This window comes from Nothobranchius furzeri, chromosome 10, assembly GCF_043380555.1.
Source record: "Nothobranchius furzeri strain GRZ-AD chromosome 10, NfurGRZ-RIMD1, whole genome shotgun sequence".
NCBI classification, from domain to species: Eukaryota; Metazoa; Chordata; class Actinopteri; order Cyprinodontiformes; family Nothobranchiidae; genus Nothobranchius; species Nothobranchius furzeri.
The window spans coordinates 16,370,013-16,389,769 of record NC_091750.1 but is presented as its reverse complement, the minus strand read 5'-3'; positions in this window follow the sequence as shown (position 1 = coordinate 16,389,769).

The following is a 19,757-nucleotide window of genomic DNA, read 5'->3' as shown; positions in this document are numbered from 1 at the left end:
CCAGAATGATGTGAAATTGTGCTTCGTGCAACATAATTCTGGGTGCCATTTAAAAACCATAAGTGCTAATGACTCCATTCCTTTTTGGGGTAATGGGGCTGTTAATTGGAGTACTCTAAAACAAACCTGACCTCTCTAGGATATTCAGAAGCCAAGTTATAAGCCCACAAAGGTGTAACTGGACTACTTCTTTAAAGTGACACCAGGCCCGGTGACAATTTGGGACATGGTTTGACCCCCTATAGGAATGTGCGATCATCATGAAACTTTCAGATTACTTACAACTCAATAGATTCTACCTTCTTGTCACGTTTCAGCCTGATTGAACCTTGTTTTCACACAAATGAACCCTTAATGATGTGAAATTGTGCTTCGTGCAACATAATTCTGGGTGCCATTTACAAACCATAAGTGCTAATGACTCCATTCCTTTTTGTGGTTGTAGGGGCTGTTGATTGGAGTACAATAAAACAAACCTGATCTCTCTAGGACATTCAGAGGCCAAGTTATAAGCCCACAAAGGTGTAACTGGACTACTTCTTTAAAGTGACACCAGGCCCGGTGACCTTTGGGACATGGTATGACCCCCTATAGGAATGTGCGATCATCATGAAACGTTCAGATCACTTACAACTCAATAGATTCTACCTTCTTGTAACGTTTCAGCCTGATTGGACCTTGTTTTCACACAAATGAACCCAGAATGATGTGAAATTGTGCTTCGTGCAACATAATTCTGGGTGCCATTTAAAAACCATAAGTGATAATGACTCCATTCCTTTTTGTGGAAATGGGGGCTGTTAATTGGAGTACTCTAAAACAAACCTGACCTCTCTAGGATATTCAGAAGCCAAGTTATAAGCCCACAAAGGTGTAACTGGACTACTTCTTTAAAGTGACACCAGGCCTGGTGACCTTTGGGACATAGTTTTAACCCCTATAGGAATGTGCGACCATCATGAAACGTTCAGATTACTTACAACTCAATAGATTCTACCTTCTTGTAACGTTTCAGCCTGATTGGACCTTGTTTTCACACAAATGGACCCAGAATGATGTGAAATTGTGCTTCGTGCAACATAATTCTGGGTGCCATTTACAAACAATAAGTGCTAATGACTCCATTCCTTTTTGTGTTGTAGGGGCTGTTGATTGGAGTACACTAAAACAAACCTGATCTCTCTAGGACATTCAGAAGCCAAGTTATAAGCCCACAAATGTGTAACTGGACTACTTCTTTAAAGTGACACCAGGCCTGGTGACCTTTGGGACATGGTTTTACCCCCTATAGGAATGTGCGATCATCATGAAACATTCAGATCACTTACAACTCAATAGATTCTACCTTCTTGTAACGTTTCAGCCTGATTGGACCTTGTTTTCACACAAATGAACCCAGAATGATGTGAAATTGTGCTTCGTGCAACATAATTCTGGGTGTCATTTAAAAACCATAAGTGCTAAAGACTCCATTCCTTTTTGTGGTTGTAGGGGCTGTTGAATGGAGTACACTAAAACAAACCTGAATTCTCTAGGACATTCAGAAGCCAAGTTATAAGCCCACAAAGGTGTAACTGGACTAATTATTTAAAGTGACACCAGGCCCGGTGACCTTTGGGACAGGGTTTGACCCCCTATAGGAATGTGCGATCATCATGAAACGTTCAGATCACTTACAACTCAATAGATTCTACCTTCATGTAACGTTTCTGCCTGAATGGACCTTGTTTTCACACAAATGAACCCAGAATGAAGTGAAATTTTGCTTCGTGCAACATAATTCTGGATGCCTTTTACAAACCATAAGTGCTAATGACTCCATTCCTTTTTGTGGTTGTAGGGGCTGTTGATTGGAGTACATTAAAACAAACCTGATCTCTCTAGGACATTCAGAAGCCAAGTTATAAGCCCACAAAGGTGTAACTGGACTACTTCTTTAAAGTGACACCAGGCCCGGTGACCTTTGGGACATGGTTTTACCCCTTATAGGAATGTGTGATCATCATGAAACGTTCAGATCACTTACAACTCAATAGATTCTACCTTCTTGTAACGTTTCAGCCTGATTGGACCTTGTTTTCACACAAATGAACCAAGAATGATTTGAAATTGTGCTTTGTGCAACATAATTCTGGGTGCCATTTAAAAACCATAAGTGCTAATGACTCCATTCCTTTTTGTGGTAATGGGGGCTGTTAATTGGAGTACTCTAAAACAAACCTGACCTCTCTAGGATATTCAGAACCCAAGTTATAAGCCCACAAAGGTGTAACTGGACTACTTCTTTAAAGTGACACCAGGCCCGGTGACCTTTGGGACATGGTTTGACCCCCTATAGGAATGTGCGATCTTCATGAAACGTTCAGATCACTTACAACTCAATAGATTCTACCTTCTTGTAACGTTTCCGCCTCATTGGACCTTGTTTTCACACAAATGAACCCAGAATGATGTGAAATTGTGCTTCGTGCAACATAATTCTGGGTGCCATTTACAAACCATAAGTGCTAATGACTCCATTCCTTTTTGTGGTTGTAGGGGCTGTTGATTGGAGTACACTAAAACAAACCTGATCTCTCTAGGACATTCAGAAGCCAAGTTATAAGCCCACAAATGTGTAACTGGACTACTTCTTTAAATTTACACCAGGCCTGGTGACCTTTGGGACATGGTTTTACCCCCTATAGGAATGTGCGATCATAATGAAACGTTCAGATCACTTACAACTCAATAGATTCTACCTTCTTGTAACGTTTCAGCCTTATTGGACCTTGTTTTCACACAAATGGACCCAGAATGATGTGAAATTGTGCATCGTGCAACATAATTCTGGGTGCCATTTAAAAACCATAAGTGCTGATGACTCCATTCCTTTTTGTGGTTGTAGGGGCTGTTGAATGGAGTACACTAAAACAAACCTGATCTCTCTAGGACATTCAGAAGCCAAGTTATAAGCCCACAAATGTGTAACTGGACTACTTCTTTAAATTGACACCAGATCTGGTGACCTTTGGGACATGGTTTGACCCCCTTAGGAAAGAGCTATCATCATGAAACGTTCAGATCACTTACAACTCAATAGATTCTACCTTCCTGTAACGTTTCAGCCTGATTGGACCTTGTTTTCACACAAATGAACCCAGAATGATGTGAAATTGTGCTTCGTGCATTATAATTCTGGGTGCCATTTAAAAACCATAAGTGCTAATGACTCCATTCCTTTTTGGGGTAATGGGGGCTGTTAATTGGAGTACTCTAAAACAAATCTGACCTCTCTAGGATATTCAGAAGCCAAGTTATAAGCCCACAAAGGTGTAACTGGACTACTTCTTTAAAGTGACACCAGGCCCGCTGACCTTTGGGACATGGTTTGACCCCCTATAGGAATGTGCGATCATCATGAAACGTTCAGATTACTTACAACTCAATAGATTCTACCTTCTTGTCACGTTTCAGCCTGATTGGACCTTCTTTTCACACAAATGAACCCAGAATGATGTGAAATTGTGCTTCGTGCAACATAATTCTGTGTGCCATTTACAAACCATAAGTGCTAATGACTCCATTCCTTTTTGTGGTAATGGGGGCTGTTAATTGGTGTACTCTAAAACAAACCTGACCTCTCTAGGATATTCAGAAGCCAAGTTATAAGCCCACAAAAGTGTAACTGGACTACTTCTTTAAAGTGACACCAGGCCCGGTGACCTTTGGGACATGGTTTGACCCCCTATAGGAATGTGCGATCATGAAACGTTCAGATCACTTACAACTCAATAGATTCTACCTTCTTGTAACGTTTCAGCCTGATTGGACCTTGTTTTCACACAAATGGACCCAGAATGATTTGAAATTGTGCTTCGTGCAACATAATTCTGGGTGCCATTTACAAACCAGAAGAGCTAATGACTCCATTCCTTTTTGTGGTTGTAGGGGCTGTTGATTGGAGTACACTAAAACAAACCTGATCTCTCTAGGACATTCAGAAGCCAAGTTATAAGCCCACAAATGTGTAACTGGACTACTTCTTTAAATTGACACCAGGCCTGGTGACCTTTGGGACATGGTTTTACCCCCTATAGGAATGTGCGATCATAATGAAACGTTCAGATCACTTACAACTCAATAGATTCTACCTTCTTGTAACGTTTCAGCCTTATTGGACCTTGTTTTCACACAAATGGACCCAGAATGATGTGAAATTGTGCATCGTGCAACATAATTCTGGGTGCCATTTAAAAACCATAAGTGCTAATGACTCCATTCCTTTTTGTGGTTGTAGGGGCTGTTGATTGGAGTACACTAAAACAAACCTGATCTCTCTAGGACATTCAGAAGCCAAGTTATAAGCCCACAAATGTGTAACTGGACTACTTCTTTAAATTGACACCAGATCTGGTGACCTTTGGGACATGGTTTGACCCCCTTAGGAAAGAGCTATCATCATGAAACGTTCAGATCACTTACAACTCAATAGATTCTACCTTCCTGTAACGTTTCAGCCTGATTGGACCTTGTTTTCACACAAATGAACCCAGAATGATGTGAAATTGTGCTTCGTGCATTATAATTCTGGGTGCCATTTAAAAACCATAAGTGCTAATGACTCCATTCCTTTTTGGGGTAATGGGGGCTGTTAATTGGAGTACTCTAAAACAAACCTGACCTCTCTAGGATATTCAGAAGCCAAGTTATAAGCCCACAAATGTGTAACTAGACTACTTCTTTAAAGTGACATCAGGCCCGGTGACCTTTGGGACATGGTTTGACCCCCTATAGGAATGTGCGATCATCATGAAACGTTCAGATCACTTATAACTCAATAGAAACTACCTTCTTGTAACGTTTCAGCCTGATTGGACCTTGTTTTCACACAAATGAACCCAGAATGATGTGAAATTGTGCTTCGTGCAACATAATTCTGGGTGCCATTTAAAAACCATAAATGCTAATGACTCCATTCCTTTTTGTGGTAATGGGGGCTGTTAATTGGAGTACTCTAAAACAAACCTGACCTCTCTAGGATATTCAGAAGCCAAGTTATAAGCCCACAAAGGTGTAACTGGACTACTTCTTTAAAGTGACACCAGGCCCGCTGACCTTTGGGACATGGTTTGACCCCCTATAGGAATGTGCGATCATCATGAAACGTTCAGATTACTTACAACTCAATAGATTCTACCTTCTTGTCACGTTTCAGCCTGATTGGACCTTCTTTTCACACAAATGAACCCAGAATGATGTGAAATTGTGCTTCGTGCAACATAATTCTGTGTGCCATTTACAAACCATAAGTGCTAATGACTCCATTCCTTTTTGTGGTTGTAGGGGCTGTTGATTGGAGTACATTAAAACAAACCTGATCTCTCTAGGACATTCAGAGGCCAAGTTATAAGCCCACAAAGGTGTAACTGGACTACTTCTTTAAACTGACACCAGGCCTGGTGACCTTTGGGACATGGTTTGACCCCCTATAGGAATGTGTGATCATCATGAAACGTTGAGATCACTTACAACTCAATAGATTCTACCTTCTTGTAACGTTTCAGCCTGATTAGACCTTGTTTTCACACAAATGGACCCAGAATGATGTGAAATTGTGCTTCGTGCAACATAATTCTGGGTGCCATTTACAAACCATAAGTGCTAATGACTCCATTCCTTTTTGTGGTTGTAGGGGCTGTTGATTGGAGTACACTAAAACAAACCTGATCTCTCTAGGACATTCAGAAGCCAAGTTATAAGCCCACAAATGTGTAACTGGACTACTTCTTTAAATTTACACCAGGCCTGGTGACCTTTGGGACATGGTTTTACCCCCTATAGGAATGTGCGATCATAATGAAACGTTCAGATCACTTACAACTCAATAGATTCTACCTTCTTGTAACGTTTCAGCCTTATTGGACCTTGTTTTCACACAAATGGACCCAGAATGATGTGAAATTGTGCATCGTGCAACATAATTCTGGGTGCCATTTAAAAACCATAAGTGCTAATGACTCCATTCCTTTTTGTGGTTGTAGGGGCTGTTGATTGGAGTACACTAAAACAAACCTGATCTCTCTAGGACATTCAGAAGCCAAGTTATAAGCCCACAAATGTGTAACTGGACTACTTCTTTAAATTGACACCAGATCTGGTGACCTTTGGGACATGGTTTGACCCCCTTAGGAAAGAGCTATCATCATGAAACGTTCAGATCACTTACAACTCAATAGATTCTACCTTCCTGTAACGTTTCAGCCTGATTGGACCTTGTTTTCACACAAATGAACCCAGAATGATGTGAAATTGTGCTTCGTGCATTATAATTCTGGGTGCCATTTAAAAACCATAAGTGCTAATGACTCCATTCCTTTTTGGGGTAATGGGGGCTGTTAATTGGAGTACTCTAAAACAAACCTGACCTCTCTAGGATATTCAGAAGCCAAGTTATAAGCCCACAAATGTGTAACTAGACTACTTCTTTAAAGTGACATCAGGCCCGGTGACCTTTGGGACATGGTTTGACCCCCTATAGGAATGTGCGATCATCATGAAACGTTCAGATCACTTATAACTCAATAGAATCTACCTTCTTGTAACGTTTCAGCCTGATTGGACCTTGTTTTCACACAAATGAACCCAGAATGATGTGAAATTGTGCTTCGTGCAACATAATTCTGGGTGCCATTTAAAAACCATAAATGCTAATGACTCCATTCCTTTTTGTGGTAATGGGGGCTGTTAATTGGAGTACTCTAAAACAAACCTGACCTCTCTAGGATATTCAGAAGCCAAGTTATAAGCCCACAAAGGTGTAACTGGACTACTTCTTTAAAGTGACACCAGGCCCGCTGACCTTTGGGACATGGTTTGACCCCCTATAGGAATGTGCGATCATCATGAAACGTTCAGATTACTTACAACTCAATAGATTCTACCTTCTTGTCACGTTTCAGCCTGATTGGACCTTCTTTTCACACAAATGAACCCAGAATGATGTGAAATTGTGCTTCGTGCAACATAATTCTGTGTGCCATTTACAAACCATAAGTGCTAATGACTCCATTCCTTTTTGTGGTTGTAGGGGCTGTTGATTGGAGTACATTAAAACAAACCTGATCTCTCTAGGACATTCAGAGGCCAAGTTATAAGCCCACAAAGGTGTAACTGGACTACTTCTTTAAACTGACACCAGGCCTGGTGACCTTTGGGACATGGTTTGACCCCCTATAGGAATGTGTGATCATCATGAAACGTTGAGATCACTTACAACTCAATAGATTCTACCTTCTTGTAACGTTTCAGCCTGATTAGACCTTGTTTTCACACAAATGGACCCAGAATGATGTGAAATTGTGCTTCGTGCAACATAATTCTGGGTGCCATTTACAAACCATAAGTGCTAATGACTCCATTCCTTTTTGTGGTTGTAGGGGCTGTTGATTGGAGTACACTAAAACAAACCTGATCTCTCTAGGACATTCAGAAGCCAAGTTATAAGCCCACAAATGTGTAACTGGACTACTTCTTTAAATTTACACCAGGCCTGGTGACCTTTGGGACATGGTTTTACCCCCTATAGGAATGTGCGATCATAATGAAACGTTCAGATCACTTACAACTCAATAGATTCTACCTTCTTGTAACGTTTCAGCCTTATTGGACCTTGTTTTCACACAAATGAACCCAGAATGATGTGAAATTGTGCTTCGTGCATTATAATTCTGGGTGCCATTTAAAAACCATAAGTGCTAATGACTCCATTCCTTTTTGGGGTAATGGGGGCTGTTAATTGGAGTACTCTAAAACAAACCTGACCTCTCTAGGATATTCAGAAGCCAAGTTATAAGCCCACAAAGGTGTAACTGGACTACTTCTTTAAAGTGACACCAGGCCCGCTGACCTTTGGGACATGGTTTGACCCCCTATAGGAATGTGCGATCATCATGAAACGTTCAGATTACTTACAACTCAATAGATTCTACCTTCTTGTCACGTTTCAGCCTGATTGGACCTTCTTTTCACACAAATGAACCCAGAATGATGTGAAATTGTGCTTCGTGCAACATAATTCTGTGTGCCATTTACAAACCATAAGTGCTAATGACTCCATTCCTTTTTGTGGTAATGGGGGCTGTTAATTGGAGTACTCTAAAACAAACCTGACCTCTCTAGGATATTCAGAAGCCAAGTTATAAGCCCACAAAAGTGTAACTGGACTACTTCTTTAAAGTGACACCAGGCCCGGTGACCTTTGGGACATGGTTTGACCCCCTATAGGAATGTGCGATCATGAAACGTTCAGATCACTTACAACTCAATAGATTCTACCTTCTTGTAACGTTTCAGCCTGATTGGACCTTGTTTTCACACAAATGGACCCAGAATGATTTGAAATTGTGCTTCGTGCAACATAATTCTGGGTGCCATTTACAAACCAGAAGTGCTAATGACTCCATTCCTTTTTGTGGTTGTAGGGGCTGTTGATTGGAGTACACTAAAACAAACCTGATCTCTCTAGGACATTCAGAAGCCAAGTTATAAGCCCACAAATGTGTAACTGGACTACTTCTTTAAATTGACACCAGGCCTGGTGACCTTTGGGACATGGTTTTACCCCCTATAGGAATGTGCGATCATAATGAAACGTTCAGATCACTTACAACTCAATAGATTCTACCTTCTTGTAACGTTTCAGCCTTATTGGACCTTGTTTTCACACAAATGGACCCAGAATGATGTGAAATTGTGCATCGTGCAACATAATTCTGGGTGCCATTTAAAAACCATAAGTGCTAATGACTCCATTCCTTTTTGTGGTTGTAGGGGCTGTTGATTGGAGTACACTAAAACAAACCTGATCTCTCTAGGACATTCAGAAGCCAAGTTATAAGCCCACAAATGTGTAACTGGACTACTTCTTTAAATTGACACCAGATCTGGTGACCTTTGGGACATGGTTTGACCCCCTTAGGAAAGAGCTATCATCATGAAACGTTCAGATCACTTACAACTCAATAGATTCTACCTTCCTGTAACGTTTCAGCCTGATTGGACCTTGTTTTCACATAAATGAACCCAGAATGATGTGAAATTGTGCTTCGTGCATTATAATTCTGGGTGCCATTTAAAAACCATAAGTGCTAATGACTCCATTCCTTTTTGGGGTAATGGGGGCTGTTAATTGGAGTACTCTAAAACAAACCTGACCTCTCTAGGATATTCAGAAGCCAAGTTATAAGCCCACAAATGTGTAACTGGACTACTTCTTTAAAGTGACATCAGGCCCGGTGACCTTTGGGACATGGTTTGACCCCCTATAGGAATGTGCGATCATCATGAAACGTTCAGATCACTTATAACTCAATAGAATCTACCTTCTTGTAACGTTTCAGCCTGATTGGACCTTGTTTTCACACAAATGAACCCAGAATGATGTGAAATTGTGCTTCGTGCAACATAATTCTGGGTGCCATTTAAAAACCATAAATGCTAATGACTCCATTCCTTTTTGTGGTAATGGGGGCTGTTAATTGGAGTACTCTAAAACAAACCTGACCTCTCTAGGATATTCAGAAGCCAAGTTATAAGCCCACAAAGGTGTAACTGGACTACTATTTAAAGTGACACCAGGCCCGCTGACCTTTGGGACATGGTTTGACCCCCTATAGGAATGTGCGATCATCATGAAACGTTCAGATCACTTACAACTCAATAGATTCTACCTTCTTGTAACATTTCAGCCTGATTAGACGTTGTTTTCATACTAATGAACCAAGAATGATGTGAAATTGTGCTTCGTGCAACATAATTCTGGGTGCCATATAAAAACCATAAGTGCTAATGACTCCATTCCTTTTTGTGGTAATGGGGGCTGTTAATTGGAGTACTCTAAAACAAACCTGACCTCTCTAGGATATTCAGAAGCCAAGTTATAAGCCCACAAAGGTGTAAATGGACTACTTCTTTAAAGAGACACCAGGCCCGGTGACCTTTGGGACATGGTTTGACCCCCTATAGGAATGTGCGATCATGAAACGTTCAGATCACTTACAACTCAATAGATTCTACCTTCTTGTAACGTTTCAGCCTGATTGGACCTTGTTTTCACACAAATGGACCCAGAATGATGTGAAATTGTGCTTCGTGCAACATAATTCTGGGTGCCATTTACAAACCAGAAGTGCTAATGACTCCATTCCTTTTTGTGGTTGTAGGGGCTGTTGATTGGAGTACACTAAAACAAACCTGATCTCTCTAGGACATTCAGAAGCCAAGTTATAAGCCCACAAATGTGTAACTGGACTACTTCTTTAAATTGACACCAGGCCTGGTGACCTTTGGGACATGGTTTTACCCCCTATAGGAATGTGCGATCATAATGAAACGTTCAGATCACTTACAACTCAATAGATTCTACCTTCTTGTAACGTTTCAGCCTTATTGGACCTTGTTTTCACACAAATGGACCCAGAATGATGTGAAATTGTGCATCGTGCAACATAATTCTGGGTGCCATTTAAAAACCATAAGTGCTAATGACTCCATTCCTTTTTGTGGTTGTAGGGGCTGTTGATTGGAGTACACTAAAACAAACCTGATCTCTCTAGGACATTCAGAAGCCAAGTTATAAGCCCACAAATGTGTAACTGGACTACTTCTTTAAATTGACACCAGATCTGGTGACCTTTGGGACACGGTTTGACCCCCTTAGGAAAGGGCTATCATCATGAAACGTTCAGATCACTTACAACTCAATAGATTCTACCTTCCTGTAACGTTTCAGCCTGATTGGACCTTGTTTTCACACAAATGAACCCAGAATGATGTGAAATTGTGCTTCGTGCATTATAATTCTGGGTGCCATTTAAAAACCATAAGTGCTAATGACTCCATTCCTTTTTGGGGTAATGGGGGCTGTTAATTGGAGTACTCTAAAACAAACCTGACCTCTCTAGGACATTCAGAGGCCAAGTTATAAGCCCACAAAGGTGTAACTGGACTACTTCTTTAAAGTGACACCAGGCCCGGTGACCTTTGGGACATGGTATGACCCCCTATAGGAATGTGCGATCATCATGAAACGTTCAGATCACTTACAACTCAATAGATTCTACCTTCTTGTAACATTTCAGCCTGATTAGACCTTGTTTTCACACTAATGAACCCAGAATGATGTGAAATTGTGCTTCGTGCAACATAATTCTGGGTGCCATATAAAAACCATAAGTGCTAATGACTCCATTCCTTTTTGTGGTAATGGGGGCTGTTAATTGGAGTACTCTAAAACAAGCCTGAACTCTCTAGGATATTCAGAAGCCAAGTTATAAGCCCACAAATGTGTAACTGGACTACTTCTTTAAACTGACACCAGGCCTGGTGACCTTTGGGACATGGTTTGACCCCCTATAGGAATGTGTGATCATCATGAAACGTGCAGATCACTTACAACTCAATAGATTCTACCTTCTTGTAACGTTTCAGCCTGATTGGACCTTGTTTTCACACAAATGAACCCAGAATGATGTGAAATTGTGCTTCGTGCAACATAATTCTGGGTGCCATTTAAAAACCATAAGTGCTAATGACTCCATTCCTTTTTGTGGTTGTAGGGGCTGTTGATTGGAGTACACTAAAACAAACCTGATCTCTCTAGGACATTCAGAAGCCAAGTTATAAGCCCACAAATGTGTAACTGGACTACTTCTTTAAATTGACACCAGATCCGGTGACCTTTGGGACATGGTTTGACCCCTTATAGGAATGTGCGATCATCATGAAACATTCAGATCACTTACAGCTCAATAGATTCTACCTTCTTGTAACGTTTCAGCCTGATTTGACCTTGTTTTCACTCAAATGAACCCAGAATAATGTGAAATTGTGCTTCGTGCAACATAATTCTGGGTGCCATTTAAAAACCATAAGTGCTAATGACTCCATTCCTTTTTGTGGTTGTAGGGGCTGTTGAGTGGAGTACACTAAAAGAAACCTGATCTCTCTAGGACATTCAGAAGCCAAGTTATAAGCCCACAAATCTGTAACTGGACTACTTCTTTAAACTGACACCAGGCCTGGTGACATTTGGGACATGGTTTGACCCCCTATAGGAATGTGTGATCATCATGAAACGTGCAGATCACTTACAACTCAATAGATTCTACCTTCTTGTAACGTTTCAGCCTGATTGGACCTTGTTTTCACACAAATGAACCCAGAATGATGTGAAATTGTGCTTCGTGCAACATAATTCTGGGTGCCATTTAAAAACCATAAGTGCTAATGACTCCATTCCTTTTTGTGGTAATGGGGGCTGTTAATTGGAGTACTCTAAAACAAGCCTGAACTCTCTAGGATATTCAGAAGCCAAGTTATAAGCCCACAAATGTGTAACTGGACTACTTCTTTAAATTGACACCAGATCCGGTGACCTTTGGGACATGGTTTGACCCCCTTAGGAAAGTGCTATCATCATGAAACGTTCAGATGACTTACAACTCAATAGATTCTACCTTCCTGTAACGTTTCAGCCTGATTGGACCTTGTTTTCACACAAATGAACCCAGAATGATGTGAAATTGTGCTTCGTGCAACATAATTCTGGGTGCCATTTTAAAACCATAAGTGCTAATGACTCCATTCCTTTTTGTGGTTGTAGGGGCTGTTGATTGGAGTACACTAAAACAAACCTGATCTCTCTAGGACATTCAGAAGCCAAGTTATAAGCCCACAAATGTGTAACTGGACTACTTCTTTAAAGTGACACCAGGCCCGGTCACCTTTGGGACATGGTTTGACCCCCTATAGGAATGTGCGATCATCATGAAACGTTCAGATCACTTACAACTCAATAGATTCTACCTACCTGTAACGTTTCAGCCTGAATGGACCTTGTTGTCACACAAATGAACCCAGAATGGTGTGAAATTGTGCTTCGTGCAACATAATTCTGGGTGCCATTTAAAAACCATAAGTGCTAATGATCCATTCCTTTTTGTGGTAATGGGGGCTGTTAATTTGAGTACTCTAAAGCAAACCTGACCTCTCTAGGATATTCAGAAGCCAAGTTATAAGCCCACAAAGGTGTAACTGGACTACTTCTTTAAAGTGACACCAGGCCCGGTGACCTTTGGGACATGGTTTGACCCCCTATAGGAATGTGCGATCATCATGAAACATTCAGATCACTTGCAACTCAATTGATTCTACCTTCTTGTAACGTTTCAAGCTGATTGGACCCTGTTTTCGCACAAATGGACCCAGAATTATGTGAAATTGTGCTTCGTGCAACATAATTCTGGGTGCCATTTAAAAACCCTAAGTGCTAATGACTCCATTCCTTTTTGTGGTTGTAGGGGCTGTTGATTGGAGTACACTAAAACAAACCTGATCTCTCTAGGAAATTCAGAAGCCAAGTTATAAGCCCACAAAGGTGTAACTGGACTACTTCTTTAAATTGACACCAGATCCGGTGACCTTTGGGACATGGTTTGACCCCCTTAAGAAAGTGCTATCATCATGAAACGTTCAGATCAATTACAACTCAATAGATTCTACCTTCCTGTAACGTTTCTGCCTGATTGGACCTTGTTTTCACACAAATGAACACAGAATGATGTGAAATTGTGCTTCGTGCAAGATAATTCTGGGTGCCATTTAAAAACCATAAGTGCTAATGACTCCATTCCTTTTTGTGGTTGTAGGGGCTGTTGATTGGAGTACACTAAAACAAACCTGATCTCTCTAGGACATTCAGAAGCCAAGTTATAAGCCCACAAATGTGTAACTGGACTACTTCTTTAACGTGACACCAGGCCCGGTGACCTTTGGGACATAGTTTGACCCCCTATAGGAATGTGCGATCATTATGAAACGTTCAGATCACTTACAACTCAATAGATTCTACCTTCTTGTAACGTTTCAGCCTGATTGGTCCTTGTTTTCACACAAATGGACCCAGAATGATGTGAAATTGTGCTTCGTGCATCATAATTCTGGGTGCCATTTACAAACCATAAGTGCTAATGACTCCATTCCTTTTTGTGGTTGTAGGGGCTGTTGATTGGAGTACATTAAAACAAACCTGATCTCTCTAGGACATTCAGAAGCCAAGTTATAAGCCCACAAAGGTGTAACTGGACTACTTCTTTAAAGTGACACCAGGCCCGGTGACCTTTGGGACATGGTTTGACCCCCTATAGGAATGTGCGATCATCATGAAACGTTCAGATCACCTACAACTCAATAGATTCTACCTTCTTGTAACGTTTCAGCCTGATTGGACCTTGTTTTCACACAAATGGACCCAGAATGATGTGAAATAGTGCTTCGTGAAACATAATTCTGGGTGCCATTTAAAAACCATAAGTGCTAGTGACTACATTCCTTTTTGTGGTAATGGGGGCTGTTAATTGGAGTACTGTAAAACAAACCTGAACTCTCTAGGATATTCAGAAGCCAAGTTATAAGCCCACAAAGGTGTAACTGGACTACTTTAAATTGACACCAGATCCGGTGACCTTTGGGACATGGTTTGACCCGCTTAGGAAAGTGCTATCATCATGAAACGTTCAGATAACTTACAACTCAATAGATTCTACCTTCCTGTAACGTTTCTGCTTGATTGGACCTTGTTTTCACACAAATGAACCCAGAATGATGTGAAATTGTGCTTCGTGCAACATAATTCTGGGTGCCATTTAAAAACCATAAGTGCTAATGACTCCATTCCTTTTTGTGGTTGTAGGGGCTGTTGATTGGAGTACACTAAAACAAACCTGATCTCTCTAGGACATTCAGAAGCCAAGTTATAAGCCCACAAATGTGTAACTGGACTACTTCTTTAAATTGACACCAGATCCGGTGACCTTTTGGACATGGTTTGACCCCTTATAGGAATGTGCGATCATCATGAAACATTCAGATCACTTACAACTCAATAGATTCTACCTTCTTGTAACGTTTCAGCCTGATTTGACCTTGTTTTCACTCAAATGAACCGAGAATAATGTGAAATTGTGCTTCGTGCAACATAATTCTGGGTGCCATTTAAAAACCATAAGTGCTAATGACTCCATTCCTTTTTGTGGTTGTAGGGGCTGTTGAGTGGAGTACACTAAAATAAACCTGATCTCTCTAGGACATTCAGAAGCCAAGTTATAAGCCCACAAATGTGTAACTGGACTACTTCTTTAAACTGACACCAGGCCTGGTGACCTTTGGGACATGGTTTGACCCCCTATAGGAATGTGTGATCATCATGAAACGTGCAGATCACTTACAACTCAATAGATTCTACCTTCTTATAACGTTTCAGCCTGATTGGACCTTGTTTTCACACAAATGAACCCAGAATGATGTGAAATTGTGCTTCGTGCAAACATAATTCTGGGTGCCATTTAAAAACCATAAGTGTTAATGACTCCATTCCTTTTTGTGGTAATGGGGGCTGTTAATTGGAGTACTCTATAACAAGCCTGAACTCTCTAGGATATTCAGAAGCCAAGTTATAAGCCCACAAATGTGTAACTGGACTACTTCTTTAAATTGACACCAGATCCGGTGACCTTTGGGACATGGTTTGACCCCCTTAGGAAAGTGCTATCATCATGAAACGTTCAGATCACTTACAACTCAATAGATTCTACCTTCCTGTAACGTTTCAGCCTGATTGGACCTTGTTTTCACACAAATGAACCCAGAATGATGTGAAATTGTGCTTCGTGCAACATAATTCTGGGTGCCATTTTAAAACCATAAGTGCTAATGACTCCATTCCTTTTTGTGGTTGTAGGGGCTGTTGATTGGAGTACACTAAAACAAACCTGATCTCTCTAGGACATTCAGAAGCCAAGTTATAAGCCCACAAATGTGTAACTGGACTACTTCTTTAAAGTGACACCAGGCCCGGTGACCTTTGGGACATGGTTTGACCCCCTATAGGAATGTGTGATCATCATGAAATGTTCAGATCACTTACAACTCAATAGATTCTACCTTCCTGTAACGTTTCAGCCTGATTGGACCTTGTTTTCACACAAATGAACCCAGAATGATGTGAAATTGTGCTTCGTGCAACATAATTCTGGTTGTCATTTAAAAACCATAAGTGCTAATGACTCCATTCCTTTTTGTGGTTGTAGGGGCTGTTGATTGGAGTACATTAAAACAAACCTGATCTCTCTAGGACATTCAGAAGCCAAGTTATAAGCCCACAAAGGTGTAACTGGACTACTTCTTTAAAGTGACACCAGGCCCGGTGACCTTTGGGACATGGTTTGACCCCCTATAGGAATGTGCGATCATCATGAAACGTTCAGATCACCTACAACTCAATAGATTCTACCTTCTTGTAACGTTTCAGCCTGATTGGACCTTGTTTTCACACAAATGGACCCAGAATGATGTGAAATAGTGCTTCGTGAAACATAATTCTGGGTGCCATTTAAAAACCATAAGTGCTAGTGACTACATTCCTTTTTGTGGTAATGGGGGCTGTTAATTGGAGTACTGTAAAACAAACCTGAACTCTCTAGGATATTCAGAAGCCAAGTTATAAGCCCACAAAGGTGTAACTGGACTACTTCTTTAAATTGACACCAGATCCGGTGACCTTTGGGACATGGTTTGACCCGCTTAGGAAAGTGCTATCATCATGAAACGTTCAGATAACTTACAACTCAATAGATTCTACCTTCCTGTAACATTTCTGCTTGATTGGACCTTGTTTTCACACAAATGAACCCAGAATGATGTGAAATTGTGCTTCGTGCAACATAATTCTGGGTGCCATTTAAAAACCATAAGTGCTAATGACTCCATTCCTTTTTGCGGTTGTAGGGGCTGTTGATTGGAGTACACTAAAACAAACCTGATCTCTCTAGGACATTCAGAAGCCAAGTTATAAGCCCACAAATGTGTAACTGGACTACTTCTTTAAATTGACACCAGATCCGGTGACCTTTGGGACATGGTTTGACCCCCTTAGGAAAGTGCTATCATCATGAAACGTTCAGATCACTTACAACTCAATAGATTCTACCTTCCTGTAATGTTTCTGCCTGATTGGACCTTGTTTTCACACAAATGAACCCAGAATGATGTGAAATTGTGCTTCGTGCAACATAATTCTGGGTGCCATTTAAAAACCATAAGTGCTAATGACTCCATTCCTTTTTGTGGTTGTAGGGGCTGTTGATTGGAGTACACTAAAACAAACCTGATCTCTCTAGGACATTCAGAAGCCAAGTTATAAGCCCACAAATGTGTAACTGGACTACTTCTTTAAATTGACACCAGATCCGGTGACCTTTGGGTCATGGTTTGACCCCTTATAGGAATGTGCGATCATCATGAAACATTCAGATCACTTACAACTCAATAGATTCTACCTTCTTGTAACGTTTCAGCCTGATTTGACCTTGTTTTCACTCAAATGAACCGAGAATAATGTGAAATTGTGCTTCGTGCAACATAATTCTGGGTGCCATTTAAAAACCATAAGTGCTAATGACTCCATTCCTTTTTGTGGTTGTAGGGGCTGTTGAGTGGAGTACACTAAAAGAAACCTGATCTCTCTAGGACATTCAGAAGCCAAGTTATAAGCCCACAAATGTGTAACTGGACTACTTCTTTAAACTGACACCAGGCCTGGTGACCTTTGGGACATGGTTTGACCCCCTATAGGAATGTGTGATCATCATGAAACGTGCAGATCACTTACAACTCAATAGATTCTACCTTCTTGTAACGTTTCAGCCTGATTGGACCTTGTTTTCACACAAATGAACCCAGAATGATGTGAAATTGTGCTTCGTGCAACATAATTCTGGGTGCCATTTAAAAACCATAAGTGTTAATGACTCCATTCCTTTTTGTGGTAATGGGGGCTGTTAATTGGAGTACTCTATAACAAGCCTGAACTCTCTAGGATATTCAGAAGCCAAGTTATAAGCCCACAAATGTGTAACTGGACTACTTCTTTAAATTGACACCAGATCCGGTGACCTTTGGGACATGGTTTGACCCCCTTAGGAAAGTGCTATCATCATGAAACGTTCAGATCACTTACAACTCAATAGATTCTACCTTCCTGTAACGTTTCAGCCTGATTGAACCTTGTTTTCACACAAATTAACCCAGAATGATGTGAAATTGTGCTTCGTGCAACATAATTCTGGGTGCCATTTTAAAACCATAAGTGCTAATGACTCCATTCCTTTTTGTGGTTGTAGGGGCTGTTGATTGGAGTACACTAAAACAAACCTGATCTCTCTAGGACATTCAGAAGCCAAGTTATAAGCCCACAAATGTGTAACTGGACTACTTCTTTAAAGTGACACCAGGCCCGGTGACCTTTGGGACATGGTTTGACCCCCTATAGGAATGTGTGATCATCATGAAACGTTCAGATCACTTACAACTCAATAGATTCTACCTTCCTGTAACGTTTCAGCCTGATTGGACCTTGTTTTCACACAAATGAACCCAGAATGGGGTGAAATTGTGCTTCGTGCAACATAATTCTGGGTGCCATTTAAAAACCATAAGTGCTAATGATCCATTCCTTTTTGTGGTAATGGGGGCTGTTAATTTGAGTACTCTAAAGCAAACCTGACCTCTCTAGGATATTCAGAAGCCAAGTTATAAGCCCACAAATGTGTAACTGGACTACTTCTTTAAAGTGACACCAGGCCCGGTGACCTTTGGGACATGGTTTGACCCCCTATAGGAATGTGCGATCATCATGAAACATTCAGATCACTTACAACTCAATAGATTCTACCTTCTTGTAACGTTTCAAGCTGATTGGACCCTGTTTTCGCACAAATGGACCCAGAATTATGTGAAATTGTGCTTCGTGCAACATAATTCTGGGTGCCATTTAAAAACCATAAGTGCTAATGACTCCATTCCTTTTTGGGGTAATGGGGGCTGTTAATTGGAGTACTCTAAAACAAACCTGACCTCTCTAGGATATTCAGAAGCCAAGTTATAAGCCCACAAATGTGTAACTGGACTACTTCTTTAAAGTGACACCAGGCCCGGTGACCTTTGGGACATAGTTTGACCCCCTATAGGAATGTGCGATCATTATGAAACGTTCAGATCACTTACAACTCAATAGATTCTACCTTCTTGTAACGTTTCAGCCTGATTGGTCCTTGTTTTCACACAAATGGACCCAGAATGATGTGAAATTGTGCTTCGTGCAACATAATTCTGGGTGCCATTTACAAACCATAAGTGCTAATGACTCCATTCCTTTTTGTGGTTGTAGGGGCTGTTGATTGGAGTACATTAAAACAAACCTGATCTCTCTAGGACATTCAGAAGCCAAGTTATAAGCCCACAAAGGTGTAACTGGACTACTTCTTTAAAGTGACACCAGGCCCGGTGACCTTTGGGACATGGTTTGACCCCCTATAGGAATGTGCGATCATCATGAAACGTTCAGATCACTTACAACTCAATAGATTCTACCTTCTTGTAACGTTTCAGCCTGATTGGACCTTGTTTTCACACAAATGAACCCAGAATGATGTGAAATTGTGCTTCGTGCAACATAATTCTGGGTGCCATTTAAAAACCATAAGTGCTAATGACTCCATTCCTTTTTGTGGTTGTAGGGGCTGTTGATTGGAGTACACTAAAACAAACCTGATCTCTCTAGGACATTCAGAAGCCAAGTTATAAGCCCACAAATGTGTAACTGGACTACTTCTTTAAAGTGACACCAGGCTCGGTGACCTTTGGGACATGGTTTTACCCCC